Genomic DNA, 15,409 nt, shown 5'->3' on the forward strand with positions numbered 1-15,409 from the left:
CCCCCGTTGAGAGTGGCACCCGGGGCGGGCCCCCCCCCCCCCCTTGGTACGCCACAGCACTGGAGTCCTCTTCCACTTCTCCATGACGATATTACAGAGTCGGTGGATAGTACAGAAGTTGCGCTCCTTCACCTTCTATTTGAGAATGCCTCACAAATGCTCAATACTGTTTAGGTCTGGAGCCATGCTTGGCCAGTTTATGACCTTCACCCTCAGCTGCTTAGAATGAAAAAAGTTAATAAGCCAAATCAGAATGTTAATTGGTAAAGGGTGCCAAATTAGTAGAAGATCGTCAAAGGGTGTTTTTGACTCAAAGCCTCCACTACTGAAGAGCAAGTAGGGCCTCCACCAGTTGTGGGGCAAAATGGACTTTACACATTTTTGTAAGTGAAGCCACAAACACTGCAACATTCCAATGTCTATCCCTGTGCAGCTCCTCCCAGCTCTCTACAGAGAGAACATAGTGACATCTCATTTGGCACCAGTGGGCAATCAGCGACAAGTGTAAGGTGGCACCACCCAGCTCAGCCGTAGCAAACTGAAAGACACCAAGGGTGTCCACAAACTGGCATAAAGGTAGAGAACATGGTTATCCAGGTAATGAACCAGGAAGGTAGGAGTGCTATTGTCCCTCAGATATATCCAAACTTCTGTTTGAGTTTCTTTTCCTGAATGGCTGAAGCATTTACACTACATTAAAGACTGACCAGCAGTAGCAATTCACACTAGACTGTGGGTGGCTTTAAACTAGATCAATGTGGAGTGACAGGTGGCTTTTACATTATACTGTACTGTGGTCTGTCTGGCATTCACATCTTCCCTTTTCCAGTCATCTAAAATACCTAATACATTTGGCCCAGTTTAATAAATTATTTTTTGTCCTTTTCTCGCACATTACATTTAGTAAATCTTCCCCCAGTGTGTCACTAATAACATATCTCTGTATTTTGATATGGTGTACATAATACAATACACATAGATCAGCCTTAACCCCTTAACGACCACGAACGTAAATGTACGTCCTGGTTTGGCGGTACTTCGCACACCAGGACGTACATTTACGTCCTGTGTATGACCGCGAGCATCGGAGCGGTGCTCGTGTCATACACGGCAGGGTCCGGTAGCTATCAGGGCGATTTTAGATTACTGATTTTGTACAAAAAGCTTTATATTTTTGTACCGCTTAAAAAAATCTAAAGTATCTAGCCATGGGTATCATTTTAATCGTATTGACCCACAGAATAAAGAATACATGTCATTTTTACCATAAATTGTACAGTGTGAAAACGAAACCCCCCAAAATGTGCAAAATTGTGGTTTTCATTTAAATTTCCTCCCTAAAAAAATATTTTTTGGGGTTTGCCGTACATTTTATGGTAAAATGAGACAAAGTACAATTGGTCACGCGAAAAACAAGCCCTTATATGGGTCTGCAGATGGAAATATAAAAGAGTTATGGATTTTAGAAGGTGAGGAGGAAAAAACGAAAACGCAAAAATAAAATTGGCCTGGTCCTTAAGGTGAAAATGGGCTTGGTCCTTAAGGGGTTAAAGGTGTTTTCCAGAAACTTAAAAAAACTTGATATGTTTCTAGGGATGGCTGGAAACTAAAAAAACAAACATACACTTTCTACCTCGGTCCCCCGGGGCACCTGTTGCAATGTCATCCAATACACCACAGCTCTGGTTACTTTCCACTCCCGAGACAAGCACATCACTGCAGTGACAGCCCATTCAACCAGTCACTGAGTGAAGTGTTTTTTTGGGCTCTGGAAAACCCCTTTAATTCCAGTATGGGCCTCATTGATTTTTAGTGTGCTAAAAGAGGCCATTAGGTAATATTAGGGAATGAAGGGGTAAGTGAAACATGTCAGTGTCAAGTTACAGTACAATGTATCCTGGTGCCATCTCTTCCCCAGGTAAATGATGCACACAAACCTAACTGTCCATATGATGGAACAGAATTTTACTCATGGGACCAGGCTAGCTTTTTCCGTTGCTCTATAGTGTAGATGGTATGGCCATGTGCTGATAGTAGGCACTATTGGTGGTGAAGGGCCAGTGACCAGCTTCATGTGCAGCAAGCTAAGATGCACTGTGTATCCTGACACCTACTATAATAAGCATTTCATTGTTCACATATTGCGGTGGAGAGTGTAATATAGTTTACAATGGCAAGGTTCTGATTTGTATATTGTGTTGCTGTATACTGGACAGACAGGTTTCTGCTAAATATACATAAACATTCCCTACCACACTACAAAGGAGACCTTTTCAATTGCATGCATATTTCCCAACTACACACTATTGTGTGACAATGGTATCCTATGTGCAGTAGTTTCTTCTGTGCCAAATTTTTTCATGTAATGACCACAACTGCTTACATGGACTAAATTGGATTCCTGGTTCTGCTTAATTAATTAAATACTAGGTGTGTCATTCCTCATAGCAACTGAATGAATAAGCAACCGAACACATGACAACCAGCAACAATGTGTCATATAACAGCTTCTGGAACCCAAGACGCTTTAGAATAGTATGGTTATAAACATAGACGGAGAGGAAAAATTCTACAGAGATATAACCTTTTTATAGTGTGACACTATAAAATCAAAGCATTTCCTCCTCCTGTCCAAAATATGAATGGTGGCCTTGATGTTTAACCCTCTCAGAGTGATGAGGATATTTGCTGGGTATTGGTAGTGTAGCAAGGGGTCCAATATTACCATTTCACTGGTGTAATTGCTTAGCAACAACTTGACAGTCATAGTCATTTTACTTGCACACAATGGAACACTTTACTCCAGAAAAGGCACATCAAGCTTTGTGGTATCAATAAATGTACAGTATATAAAAATTCACACTGCTTGGCAATTCTCACTTAGAAACATGTACTATAATAACATTTGCAAATGCTTGTTGTTCTGGGTGGCAAAGTCTTTAATCACAGTCTCAGTCTTTCTCCCATGAGCCAGGGAAATGGCAGCACAAAACAAACTTAAATGCATTACTATCGTTATTAAAAAAAACTTTTTACATGTTGCAGGGACGGTGTGCAGAAACCAGTGGTGGACATGAGAAATGTGGAGGAAATGAGGAACACAATCTTGTACTCTCCACCCATACGCCTAGAACATACAGCATCGCAGGGCCTCGGCCCACTAATACTTACACCAACAAACCATTCTACTGAAGTGGAAATAATAATTATAATACTAACAGGTATAATAAGGTAAGTATCATAACAGCACCACTTGGCGGAACTCCACCTTCGGTCCTAACAGGACGCCGCCTTCCAAAGACGAGAAGCAAAATCTTTCAAACTATCCCAACATTCCATCAACTATCTGCGAACAATTACCTCAAAGACACTTACCTGAATATTGTGGATCCTTTAGGCAATCTCAGGAATCCTAAAGAAAGATTCACCTTTGTATTCCAAAATACTCCTATGAATCCAGTGATAGAGCGAGCTATACGTAGAAACTGGTTTCTATTGGAAGCCGATGAGGATTTGAAAAAAAGAGCAGAAAACAAACCACGCATAACATACAGAAAGAACCTTACCATAGGAGATAAATTGAGAAATAAATCTAAGAGTAGCAATACATCAGCGAAAAAAGAAACCTGGCTTAGTGACATCACACCTAAAGGTACCCACCAGTGTAAAAACTGCAATCAATGCAGATATTGCTGGGAAACTAAACACGTTAGGCTAGGAGCAATCTTTCATACTATTAAAGAGTTAATTACCTGTCGCACGAAAAATGTTGTCTATGCTATAATATGTCCCTGTGGCTTCTTCTACATAGGCCAGACGAAACGCCAGCTCCAGATGCGCATTAGGGAACATTTTTATACCATACGCGCTGGAAAGCCAGGAGCGTCCCGTCTGCAGGCCCACGTAAGAGAAGCCCATAATAACCCTGATGTACTACGCTTTGTAGGCTTAGAAAAAGTGTCATGTAATAAGTATGAACAAATAGAATCGAAATTATTACGAGTGGAGACACTATGGATCATTAAAACTAATGCCACAGGCAACATAGAGTTAAACGACAAAACGGAGCTCTCAGCATGCTTCTAACTATCTTTGCTTTTAACACACCTCCCCCCTACCACGTCACCTGATCATGTGAGAGCTGTTCAGGTGCGTGATAGGTGAAGCACTAGGTTCACTTGTATATAAGGCAGTCACAGGCAGTATGGGTCATGGCCGGACGAAGCACACCAAGTGTGCGAAACTATAGCTCGGTCGCCACCACTTGTCCCCCCACTCCCCTCTCTTCTGTACCCCGCATGTGAGTATGTCTCAATAAAGAAGACCCTGCAGCCACACTGGTGAGTGCCGATATTTTCATTTCTCTTCACGGATATCATGAACTTTGCTTATTATAGTATCTGAGCACCACCAGAGGCATTACAGCTACACCAACTCCCACCTGCCATTCCTAATCCAGCACACTCACGCAGTGCCGCACTACCTCCTTTGTGAATCTCAGGAATACATTCAAACGCCTTAAAGAAATATTGGAAAAAAAACATCCTGTTTGATGTCGAAGATATAACCCCTACAACCTTATATCTCTCTCCCTCACCTTCTAAAAAATTTGATGCAACCCTGGATAATCCTTTGTTGACAACCCATGACCATAACTAGAGCCCTCCACCTATACTGGATTTGTCATCCACGGTAGGGCATAACACCCAAGCAGGGGCTAGTGCTTCTGTACTGTTTTTACAACCACTACTACCAGCACGCTCCCATACAATTACCACTATAGCAACAATACATCAGTGCAATAACAATAAATTTTGACATGCTGGGAGGCGCTGATATCATTACTGTCAACACATCAGAACCCACACAATCTAATGCAGGACCAATACGGTCTCCTATCCACGAGGGTGACATGATCATTCCAGCATCACCGATCACCTCTCCCCTCCCCTTGTCCTCTCTTTTGGCTTTTTTTAGAGGTGCGTCCATCATCATCTATCAAACTCAAAACCATCCTAGACTACTTCCTTCGAAGGAAATCCTTAAAAAGAAAATTAGAAGAGGAAGAAGGGGTGGATTACACAGAAAAAAAATCGAAAAACAAATGAAAAAATACTAACAAATCCCCTCTTACGTAAAAGGGCGGAATCCACCACTTGTCCCAGCATATTATAAATGAGGGGGAGCTCTGCTTATTACAGAAAGGTTTAACGTATTGGCCACATTATAATCCCAAAGGGTTTGAACTATTTCTTGATCTTCCCCATTTTACCAGACGTTTAACACTTCATCGCCACTTTTTACTACCTAGTTCTAACGTAATTGGTAAAGTACCAGAAGAAGAAGTCTCACTACGAGGTATACATCCAAATGTGAAACCAAAATCAAAATTTTACCCCATATACAGAGGAAATGTATAAGAGTTTTTCACGACATTGTGGCAGAAGAGTTGAAAAATCTCACAAAAAATTTCCCCAAATCCTCAAGAGAGGGACATCTTTCAAGGAGTGAAAAATTGCCCTTAATGGAATAAAGAAAAATGAAAACATCGTTATACTCCCTGCCGACAAGGGGGGCCGAATCGTCATCCAGGACTATTAAGATTATGATGGGGAGGCTTGCAAAATCCTAGGAGATGATCAATATTACTGGCAGATCACACATGACCCTTTTCCACAACTACAGCAGAACATTCTTTTACTTCTAAATGAAGGTCTGGCAAACAATCTCATTCCAAAAAAAGAAAAGAGATTTTTATATATTTCTAATCCCACTACTCCATTTTACTATTATCTGCCCAAGGTCCTCAGAAAATATGGACAGGAATTCTGTCCATATCTAAAAAAAAAAACTTGGACCAGCTCATCTCCCAACTAAAAGATGTGGAATGGGAAGAGGACATGGTGCTTAGTCATGGCATCCTAAGTGGCCATTAATAAAAATTGTAGGAGAATATGCCGTATGGCCAATTCCGAAGGGTTAGAAAAAACTGTACCCAGGAGTCCACCTTCGTAGAACAAGCTAGGTTTGCTAAAAAAGGCTACCCGAAGAAATGAATTGAAGATGCTTTCTTAAAAACCAAGTTACTCACCCAGGAAGATTGTTTACCATCATTTTCATCAGGCGATCTGGAGCAAAACAGAGTGAAAACAAAAAATCATTAAAAAATATGAGGCAAAAATACTTCATCACAACGTATTCAGGTGGCCATCGAGCCATTAGGAAGATTTTGAACAAACATTGGTGCATTTTAAAATCTGACCCCTACTTAAAGGGGTACTCAGGTGGAAAACTTTTTTTTTTTTTTTTTTTTATCAACTAGTGCCAGAAAGTTAAACAGATTTGTAAATTACTTCTATTAAAAAATCTTAATCCTTCCAGTACTTATTAGTTGCTAAATACTACAGAAGAAATTATTTTCTTTTTGGAACACAGAGCTCTCTGCTGACATCTCTGTTCATTTTAGGAACTGTCCAGAGTAGGAGAAAATCCCCATAGCAAACATATGCTGCTCTGGACAGTTCCTAAAACGGACAGAGATGTCATCAGAGAGCACTGTGCTCGTGATTCAGCAGAGAGCACTGTGTTCCAAAAAGAAAAGAATTTCCTCTTTAGCTAATAAGTACTGGAAGGATTACGATTTTTTAATAGAAGTAATTTACAAATCTGTTTAACTTTCTGGCACCAGTTAGTTTAAAAGAAAAAAAAGTTTTCCACTTTAACATGCATGGATGGCTATTACAGGTGGCCTCACACACTGTCCCTAGGACCTGACAGGTCAGGAGAACAGTGTTGTAGCAGTTATATATATCAACTGGCTCCAGAAAGTTAAACAGATTTGTAAATTACTTCTATTAAAAAATCTTAATCCTTTCAGTACTTATGAGCTTCTGAAGTTAAGGTTGTTCTTTTCTGTCTAAGATTTTTTTAATAGAAATACTTTACAAATCTGTTTAACTTTCTGGAGCCAGTTCATATATATAAAAAGTTTTTGCCTGGAATACGCCTTTAATACCATATGAAACAGCATGTTGGTATGATTTGCAAGTCATCTCAAGCACCAAAGTTAGATGAGCCCCTGTGTGTGCGTAACAAACATTTAATTGTATGCACCTAGTGCTAAAGGTGGCATCACATTTTAGACACATTTAAGATGCAAATACGCCAACATTTATAATAGCCTGCCATTACGTCACCTGTTTTAGTTTCTCACCTCAATAAGTGGGCATGGCCTATATAAATAGGACATTGCTTTAGGGAAATAGGGCAGTACTTGAAATTGTGCAAAATGTTGGCTTAAATTAAGCCAAACAATGGGTGGTGTTAAATTTGGACAAAAGTGTCTATCATACTGCAAGAGTCATTGTTAGTTTAGCACTTTTTTTGGGCATTTTCAGATTGCCTAGTCTATACTGTCTAAATATTACACAGGATTATCCCAAATGCTTCAAATGCTGTATTTTGACATAGAGAAGTTCCCACACTTAAGAGGAGCTTTGTCAGAACCTGTGAAGGTTCCTTTGCACATGTTTTGATTAAAGGGGTTGTGCAATTTAGAGAAATGTACCCCTCATTCAAAGGATAGGGGGATACGTGTCAGATCTCCTGCACAGCACTTGGCTCTTCTGGTGCATGGAGCGGGGGTTGGCACTCACCCTCCATGCATCTCTATAGGAGAGCCGAAGTGCTGCACTCATGTATCTCCAGTTCTCCCATAGAAACTCATGGAAGGCATGTGTCGATCCTGCTTCGTGCTTCATGCGGCTATCAATGGCCAGAACCCGTGGCTAATACCAGACATCACAGATCGCAGTGATGTCTGGTATTACCCCTTAGACACAGCGATCAAAGTTTATCGCTGCATCTAAAATGTAAAAATACTTCCCGGCAGATCAGTTGGGCTGATCAGGACCACCGTGGTGAAACCGTGGTGTCCTGATCAGCTGGGAACACACAAGGAGGGTCCTCAGCATCCGGTCATCAATTGATTGCTCCATGCCTGAGATCTAGGCTGGAGCAATCAACCGTCGATAACACTGATCAATGCTATGCTATTGCATAGCATTGATCAGTTTATGCAATTTTGTCCCACAAATATATATTTTTTTGTAAAATGACTGATGTCATTACAAAGTACAATTGGTGGCGCAAAAAACAAGCCATCCTATGGGTCTGTAGGTGCAAAATTAAAAGGGTTATGATTTATAAAAGGTAAGGAGGAAAAAACTAAAATGGAAAAACGCTCAGTCCTTAAAGGATTAATTATTTATACAAACAAACATGGGAGGGTTCTCCATATTTTCCTTCTCAGCCAGATACCAACCAAGCAGCAACAGCCTGATGTTACAAAGATGGGCCAGGACCATTATTACTTACTGGCCCTCTTCAGCCTAAATAATGCCAGCCTGTTACCACCTGAGCCCAGGAGCACCATTTTTGATGCTCCGGGCCTGTTGGTACCGGCTCCTGTAGTGGTGGGTACCGGGGTAATAATTGGGGGTTAGCGCTAGCTGTTTTTGTGGCTAGCGCTAAGCCCCAGCATAGTAATGGATTCTGTCTATAAGATGGCTTCAACTACTAAGCCTGTAAAGTAAATAAAATAAAAATAAAAAAACACATTTATAAAACTTTTGTTTAAAAAAAAAAAAACACTTCCTCACAAGCCCTTGTTAACCATTTTATTAATAGTAAACCAAAAAACGCGGGTTATCGTTCCCACCGAATCCGAAGTAGTCCATAGGATACACAGATCAGAAATGAGAAGAAAAAAAGATGGCTTAGTACATTTAGGGGCAAAAAAGTGGTAACATTTTTTTTAGAAACACATCAAAGTTGATCGCCGCATCTAAAATGTAAAAAAATACATCCCGGCAGATCAATTGGGCTGATCGTGACCACCGCGGTTGTATTAGTAGTAGCACTTAGGCTGTGTTTACATTCCTGTCTGCGCTTCGTTCAGGGGGCTCTGTCACCGATTGCATTTATTTTGCAGGATCTGACCAGATAAAAAATAATGCAAGCAGTCATTTTTGTCCAGTCAAATCCTTGTAAATAAATACCAGATGGAAACCGGAGGGAACATATTTAAGTCAATCAAATCTCTTGGGATCCATCGATGTTCATTGTGTAACAGACTTTTCGGCTTCATTTTCTGGCCCAGAAGTCTGCAACGCAGGTGCGAACAGTGCCCTGACGCAAATGAAGCTTGGCTAAACCTAACCTTAGATGACTTTTCTTCAGTTGGATTCACCAGGTATTAAGATAAATTATTTCACAATATAAAACTTCTAGATACAGACAGACACACAGAAAGACACACAGACAGCCAAAAGGGTACAGCCAAGACAGAGATAGATAAACTAGTTAGACTTTTTAGATACACTGAATGGTAGACACATGAAAATCTATTTCCCTTTTCCCGAGTTCTAAAACCGATTTCATAAAAGAATACCAACTATGGTCACACGCAAAGCAAAACAACTTAATAAATTATCAGTCACTAAGGCAAAATGTAGAAAATGAGACATCATATGTAATGTGCCAACTTTATCTTAAAAATAAAATTTATCTTGTCACATTTAGCACTATGCACAAAGGATAGCGGATAAGATGTCTGATTACGGGGTCCTGCCGATGAGAACCCTCGCGATCCCAGCTCTGTCCCCCAGACATCTGGAGCACGGAGCGAACCTCGCACCATGGTGGATGACTGGCAATGTGGGGCGGAAGCTCGTTATGTCACGGCCACGCCACACTCGTGATGTCATGACCACGCCCCCTCAATGCAAGTCTATGGGAGGGGGTGTGACAGCCATCACGCCCCCTCCCATAGACTTGCATTGGGAGGGTGTAGTCGTGACATCACGAGCCTCCGGTGCTGCACCCGACCTTAACGCTGGGTGGAGCACAGAGATTGCGGGGGTCCCAAGTGGCGGGACCCGGGCAATCAGACACCTTATCCCATATCCTTTGGATAGGGGATAAAATGTCTAGGGGCGGAGTAACCCTTACTTATTTTTTAACATATGACAGTTATGAACTTGACTTCACATCCTGTATCCTGACATATTGTACGATTCGGGAACTATAGATGTAATACTATAGATATAATAGATATATAGATATAATAGAACTATAGATATAATAGATGACAAATAAATAAAAATATATTAAAGGGGTATTCCAGGAAAAAACTTTTTTTTACATATCAACTGGCTCCAGAAAGTTAAACAGATTTGTAAATTATGTGAAAAAAAGAAAATGTGTGCAGCTCACAAATCAAAAATCCGAGGATATGGTTGGTTATATGCCGAAACCCCAACGGCCGGGAATAAATAATATATAAAGAGAAATATAAAACCAATCCTTCGGGGTAAAATCCTAGAAGGATTGGTTATATATTTCTCTTTATAGATTTGTAAATTACTTCTATGAAAAAATCTTAATCCTTTCAGTACTTATGAGCTTCTGAAGTTAAGGTTGTCCTTTTCTGTCTAAGTCCTCTCTGATGACACGTGTCTCGGGAAATGCCCAGTTTAGAAGAGGTTTGCTATGGGGATTTGCTTCTAAACTGGGCGTTTCCCGAGAAACGTGTCATCCGAGAGCACTTAGACAGAAAAGAACAAGCTTAACTTCAGAAGCTGATAAGTACTGAAAGGATTAAGATTTTTTAATAGAAGTAATTTACAAATCTAAAAAAAAGATATTTGAGGCTCAAGGTCTTTGGATAAGGAACACACCTGTTAGTTAAGATATATCAAATATTTATTAATTATTTTCCATCAACTGATAATCCGGGATCACAGGGCCATTGTAAATCCACGGAGTCAGAAGATTTATAAAAAATATAAAATCATAAAATTCATATATATATTCATAAATATAGAAATAAAAAAATATATATCTATTGATGTATAAGACCACTGGAAATGATAGCAGCTATTTCAAATTGGCACTCTGGATAGTATTTGTTTATAGATAATGTCCATAAAAGTGCCAATGCAGTCCTAAAAGTATATCACAGTCTTTCACACTTATAAATGTCCTTTTATAACAATTGAGTGGCAGTTGAATAATATTCAGGTGTCTGTGACCTCAGACTTAGATGCCGCTCTGTGTGTCATATAGAGCAATTCTAGGATGCTGTATTCCACAGCACTGGTTATTCGAATGCCGGCAGTAAATTCAAACTATGCGCATAGTATTTAAGGAAGGTTTAGCTCACCGGTCCTGATGCAATTTTTCGGAGGTATATTTACCGCTCCTTGCTTGTCCTCAGCGATATCAAGCAGCCGTCTGTCCCCGCTCTCTGGCCTGAGAGCGCACCGCTGGAGTCTCTGCCGACTCCTATTCGCGCGGTGTTAGCGGAGGGTGGGCGATGTATACAGGGGCTGCAGCGCTTGCAAGGCAGGTATTCCAGGTGGCGTCCTCGTGCAGATAGTGCGCGCTCCCGGTCTCTGACCGCGCGCTCAAGAAATGTCCGTGTGATAGCTGGTAATTACTGTGGACTGCAAATGATAATAGTTCAGTGGTCTCATATGTCTCTTGGGGGGGTCGCCGGACGCGTTTCAGCACCCACTAGGTGCTTTCTTCAGCGGCTTAAATATAGTTAAGCCGCTGAAGAAAGCACCTAGTGGGTGCTGAAATGTGTCCGGCGACCCCCCCAAGAGACATATGAGACCACTGACCTATTATCATTTGCAGTCCACAGTAATTACCAGCTATCACACGGACATTTCTTGAGCGCGCAGTCAGAGACCCGGAGCGCGCGCTGTATGCACGAGGACGCCACCTGGAATACCTGCCTTGCAAGCGCTGCAGCCCCTGTATACATCGCCCACCATCCGCTAACACGGCGCGAATAGGAGTCGGCAGAGACTCCAGCGGTGCGCTCTCAGGCCAGAGAGCGGGGACAGACGGCTGCTTGATATCGCTGAGGACAAGCAAGGAGCGGTAAATATACCTTCGAAAAATTGCATCAGGACCGGTGAGCTAAACCTTCCTTAAATACTATGCGCATAGTTTGAATTTACTGCCGGCATTCGAATAACCAGTGCTGTGGAATACAGCATCCTAGAATTGCTCTATATGACACACAGAGCGGCATCTAAGTCTGAGGTCACAGACACCTGAATATTATTCAACTGCCACTCAATTGTTATAAAAGGACATTTATAAGTGTGAAAGACTGTGATATACTTTTAGGACTGCATTGGCACTTTTATGGACATTATCTATAAACAAATACTATCCAGAGTGCCGATTTGAAATAGCTGCTATCATTTCCAGTGGTCTTATACATCTATAGATATATATTTTTTTATTTCTATATTTATGAATATATATATGAATTTTATGATTTTATATTTTTTATAAATCTTCTGACTCCATGGATTTACAATGGCCCTGTGATCCCGGATTATCAGTTGATGGAAAATAATTAATAAATATTTGATATATCTTAACTAACAGGTGTGTTCCTTATCCAAAGACCTTGAGCCTCAAATATCTTTTTTTTTGTTTAGTACTCCTTTTTCAGACACCTTAGGTACAGGTGTTAGTTTGAGTTGCCCGGGTCATTGTAGTGAAACTTTCCGCAGGAGCCTCTCCGCTCTTTACTAATTTACAAATCTGTTTAACTTTCTGGAGCCAGTTGATATATAAAAAAACAAGTTTTTTCCTGGATAACCCCTTTAATATATGCCCTAGCATACCACATGACTGAGAAGCATATAGTAAAATCACTGTGGTGAGTGGCAGGGCCACGGGTGTTGCAGTGATGAATGGTGGGATCAGATGTTATTAACCCCGGGAGTCTGATGGTATTAACCCCTATGTGTTTGTGACGCCAGTGTGGTTTTCGGGTTCCGGAACACCACACGCCCGGATTCTCCGATATCCCACGGGCTAGTAGTGAATAAAGAGTCCACAACCAGTTGGGGGCAAACGGAGGCTTTACTGAATAGAAGACAGGTGTAATAATCTTCACAGCTATGGCCAGAATTCCCAGGCAGGCGAGCAGTACCCAGAGGACTTGCTGGACCAATACTTGTAATAAACTTGACTTGTAATTAGACTTGAATTGTAATTAGACTTGACTTGTACTATGTGCAGGACTTGACTAACTTCAGTGACAGCAGACACAGACTTGTAGACTTACTGGAGAGTTGTAGCTTTGTGGTACTCCAGATGCTGAACACTTGTCCCTAAGATTCTCTGGTAGCTGTTTCAGCAAAGACTTAGATGTTACTGCTATGAGCACTTGGCTCAAAGAGAGTGAATTAAAGATGGACACCCCTTTATATAGTGGGATGGGGGGGGGGGCTGGATTAAAGCCCATTGGTCAAGCTGTGGGTCATAAGTTAAAGCTGGTGCTTTCTGGGAGTACATGTTGTAACCAATCATATAACTGCATAACATAACATGTGATCAGGCTTACTCACACAGGTCCTTGGAGTCCTCCAAAGGTCCTATATTCTATCTATACATTAGAATTCTATGGTCTTAAATATACACATACCACATTTAATAAACTAGCACGATATCACAGGGAGTCCCTGCAGGGGAGCCCCCAGGTCACTGAGGAACTCTACCTGACAGGGCCTACAGGTAGTACAGTTCTATATACCTGTAGTGGGACACCACACATGCTATTTACAGCAAATTACCATTGTATTGTGATGCAGTTTGCACAGGTGAAGCATATGGCTACATCGCTGCAATCGCTGTGTAGAGTTTTGTCATGTGGTTCTTGGCAGTGGTTCTTGGTGCCAGAATGTTAAACAGATTTGTAAATCATTTCTATTAAAAAATCTTAATCCCTCCAGTTCATTTTAGGGGCTGTATACTAAAGAGATATCCAAAAAAGAAATGCATTTCCTCTGATGTCATGACCATAGTGTTTTAGGAACTGTCCAGAGCAGGAGAGAATCCCCTTAGCAATCATATACTGCTCTGGACAGTTCCTAAAATGGACAGCAGAGGTCAGCAGAGAGCACTGTGGTCATGACATCAGAGGAAATTAGTTTTCCACGGGAGTACCCCTTTAAGGAAATCCTCAGTATTTGGCCTGTTCAGGTTGAGGACTAGATTGGGAAATATTGTTCTATAGTTTGCTGTATTTTGGTCTGCCTGAAAGAATTTCTTCTGGTGTTTTTTTGAATACTGCCACTGCAGTTTTTGAGCCAAAGCCAGAAGTGTATTCAAAAGTATGGGAAATATAAAGGAAGAACTTACACTTCTCCTTCCTACTGGATCCATTTCTGACTTTGGCTCAAACACTGCAGTGGCGGTTTAAAAAAAAAAAAAAAGCCAGAAGAAAAACAGTGTGGAAACCTAGCCTTATAATGACAAAATAGAAGAATGTTTATGATTCTAGAACATTACTACTACACAAGCAATAATTATTGTTCACATTGCTATGACATTTAAATGGTAAACAACATTCAAGGAGAGAAAATCAGAAATGAAGGAGCATAGTAGTCCTTTGATCTAATGTTTACTAAAACAATATTGTTAAAATGTACAAAATACAGCTAGCAAAATGGTGAAAAGCATCACATTGATAAAGTAAATGCATCTTTTATGACAATGTTCAGGGGGCAAATTAATCAAAACCTGTGTAGAGAAAGAGTGGTGCAGTTGCCCATAGCAACCAATCAGATTGCTTCTTTCTTTTTTTATAAAGGCCTCTGAAAAACGAAAGAAGTGATCTGGTGGGTTGCTATTGGTAACTGAACCACTCTTCCTCTACACAGGTTATGATAAATCTCCCCTATAATGCATAAAAAATAACAAAGTGTACCTCTTCTAAAAGAAAAAATAATCACTGGTTGCAGTGGATTCCAGGGATGTCCATGTCAAGAGGGCCCAGAAAGTGAAAAGATTAAAGAGGTATTCCGGGCAAAAACATTTTATCCCCTATCCAAAGGATAGGGGATAAGATGTCTGATCGCGGGGGGCCCGCTGCTGAGACCCCTGCGATCTCCCTGCAGCACCTGCATTCTATGCGGGTGCTGAATCTCCAGTTTCAGAAACCTCCGGGTTTCCGGGACTGGGGACGTGATGTCACGCCCCCTCCATTCATGTCTATGGGAGGGGGCGTGACGTCCGTCACGCCCCCTCCCATAGACATGAATGGAGGGGGCGATAAAATGTTTTTGCCCGGAATACCCCTTTATCAAGACCTGGAAGTATTGAAACAGGAATGGTGGAAATCAGCTTTAAAAAAGTAACACCTATAATAGTAAAATGAAGTGCTACTTACACAAAAACAGGCTCTTATCACCAACCTAATCTAGTGCATGATCGGTTATCAGTAACAGAGTACACATTTAGTTTAAGAAGGAACACCTACTGAGGGTAGATAAAAAGAAAGTTGGAAGACGGCACTCCAAGGTGTAGATAGTGA

At 41.0% G+C, this 15,409-nt stretch overlaps 1 protein-coding gene across 14 annotated transcripts in view; it reads right to left on the reverse strand.

Annotated features, from left to right (window-relative positions):
* Window positions 1-15,409, reverse strand: part of GJB7 (gap junction protein beta 7) — a 66,687-nt gene that overhangs the window by 33,917 nt on the left and 17,361 nt on the right. For 7 of the 14 annotated variants that reach the window (XM_056566051.1, XM_056566049.1, XM_056566052.1 and 4 more), the window contains one exon: window positions 6,092-6,128. The exons of 2 other annotated variants lie outside the window; for them this stretch is intronic. The gene's annotated coding sequence lies outside the window, so the exon portion shown is untranslated. Of the gene's footprint in view, window positions 1-3,375; window positions 3,493-6,091; window positions 6,129-13,159; window positions 13,259-15,409 lie in introns of those variants that run through there. 5 more of the 14 variants (XM_056566056.1, XM_056566047.1, XM_056566058.1 and 2 more) reach the window with 4 other exon arrangements.

This window comes from Hyla sarda, chromosome 3 (assembly GCF_029499605.1).
Source record: "Hyla sarda isolate aHylSar1 chromosome 3, aHylSar1.hap1, whole genome shotgun sequence".
NCBI classification, from domain to species: domain Eukaryota; kingdom Metazoa; phylum Chordata; class Amphibia; order Anura; family Hylidae; genus Hyla; species Hyla sarda.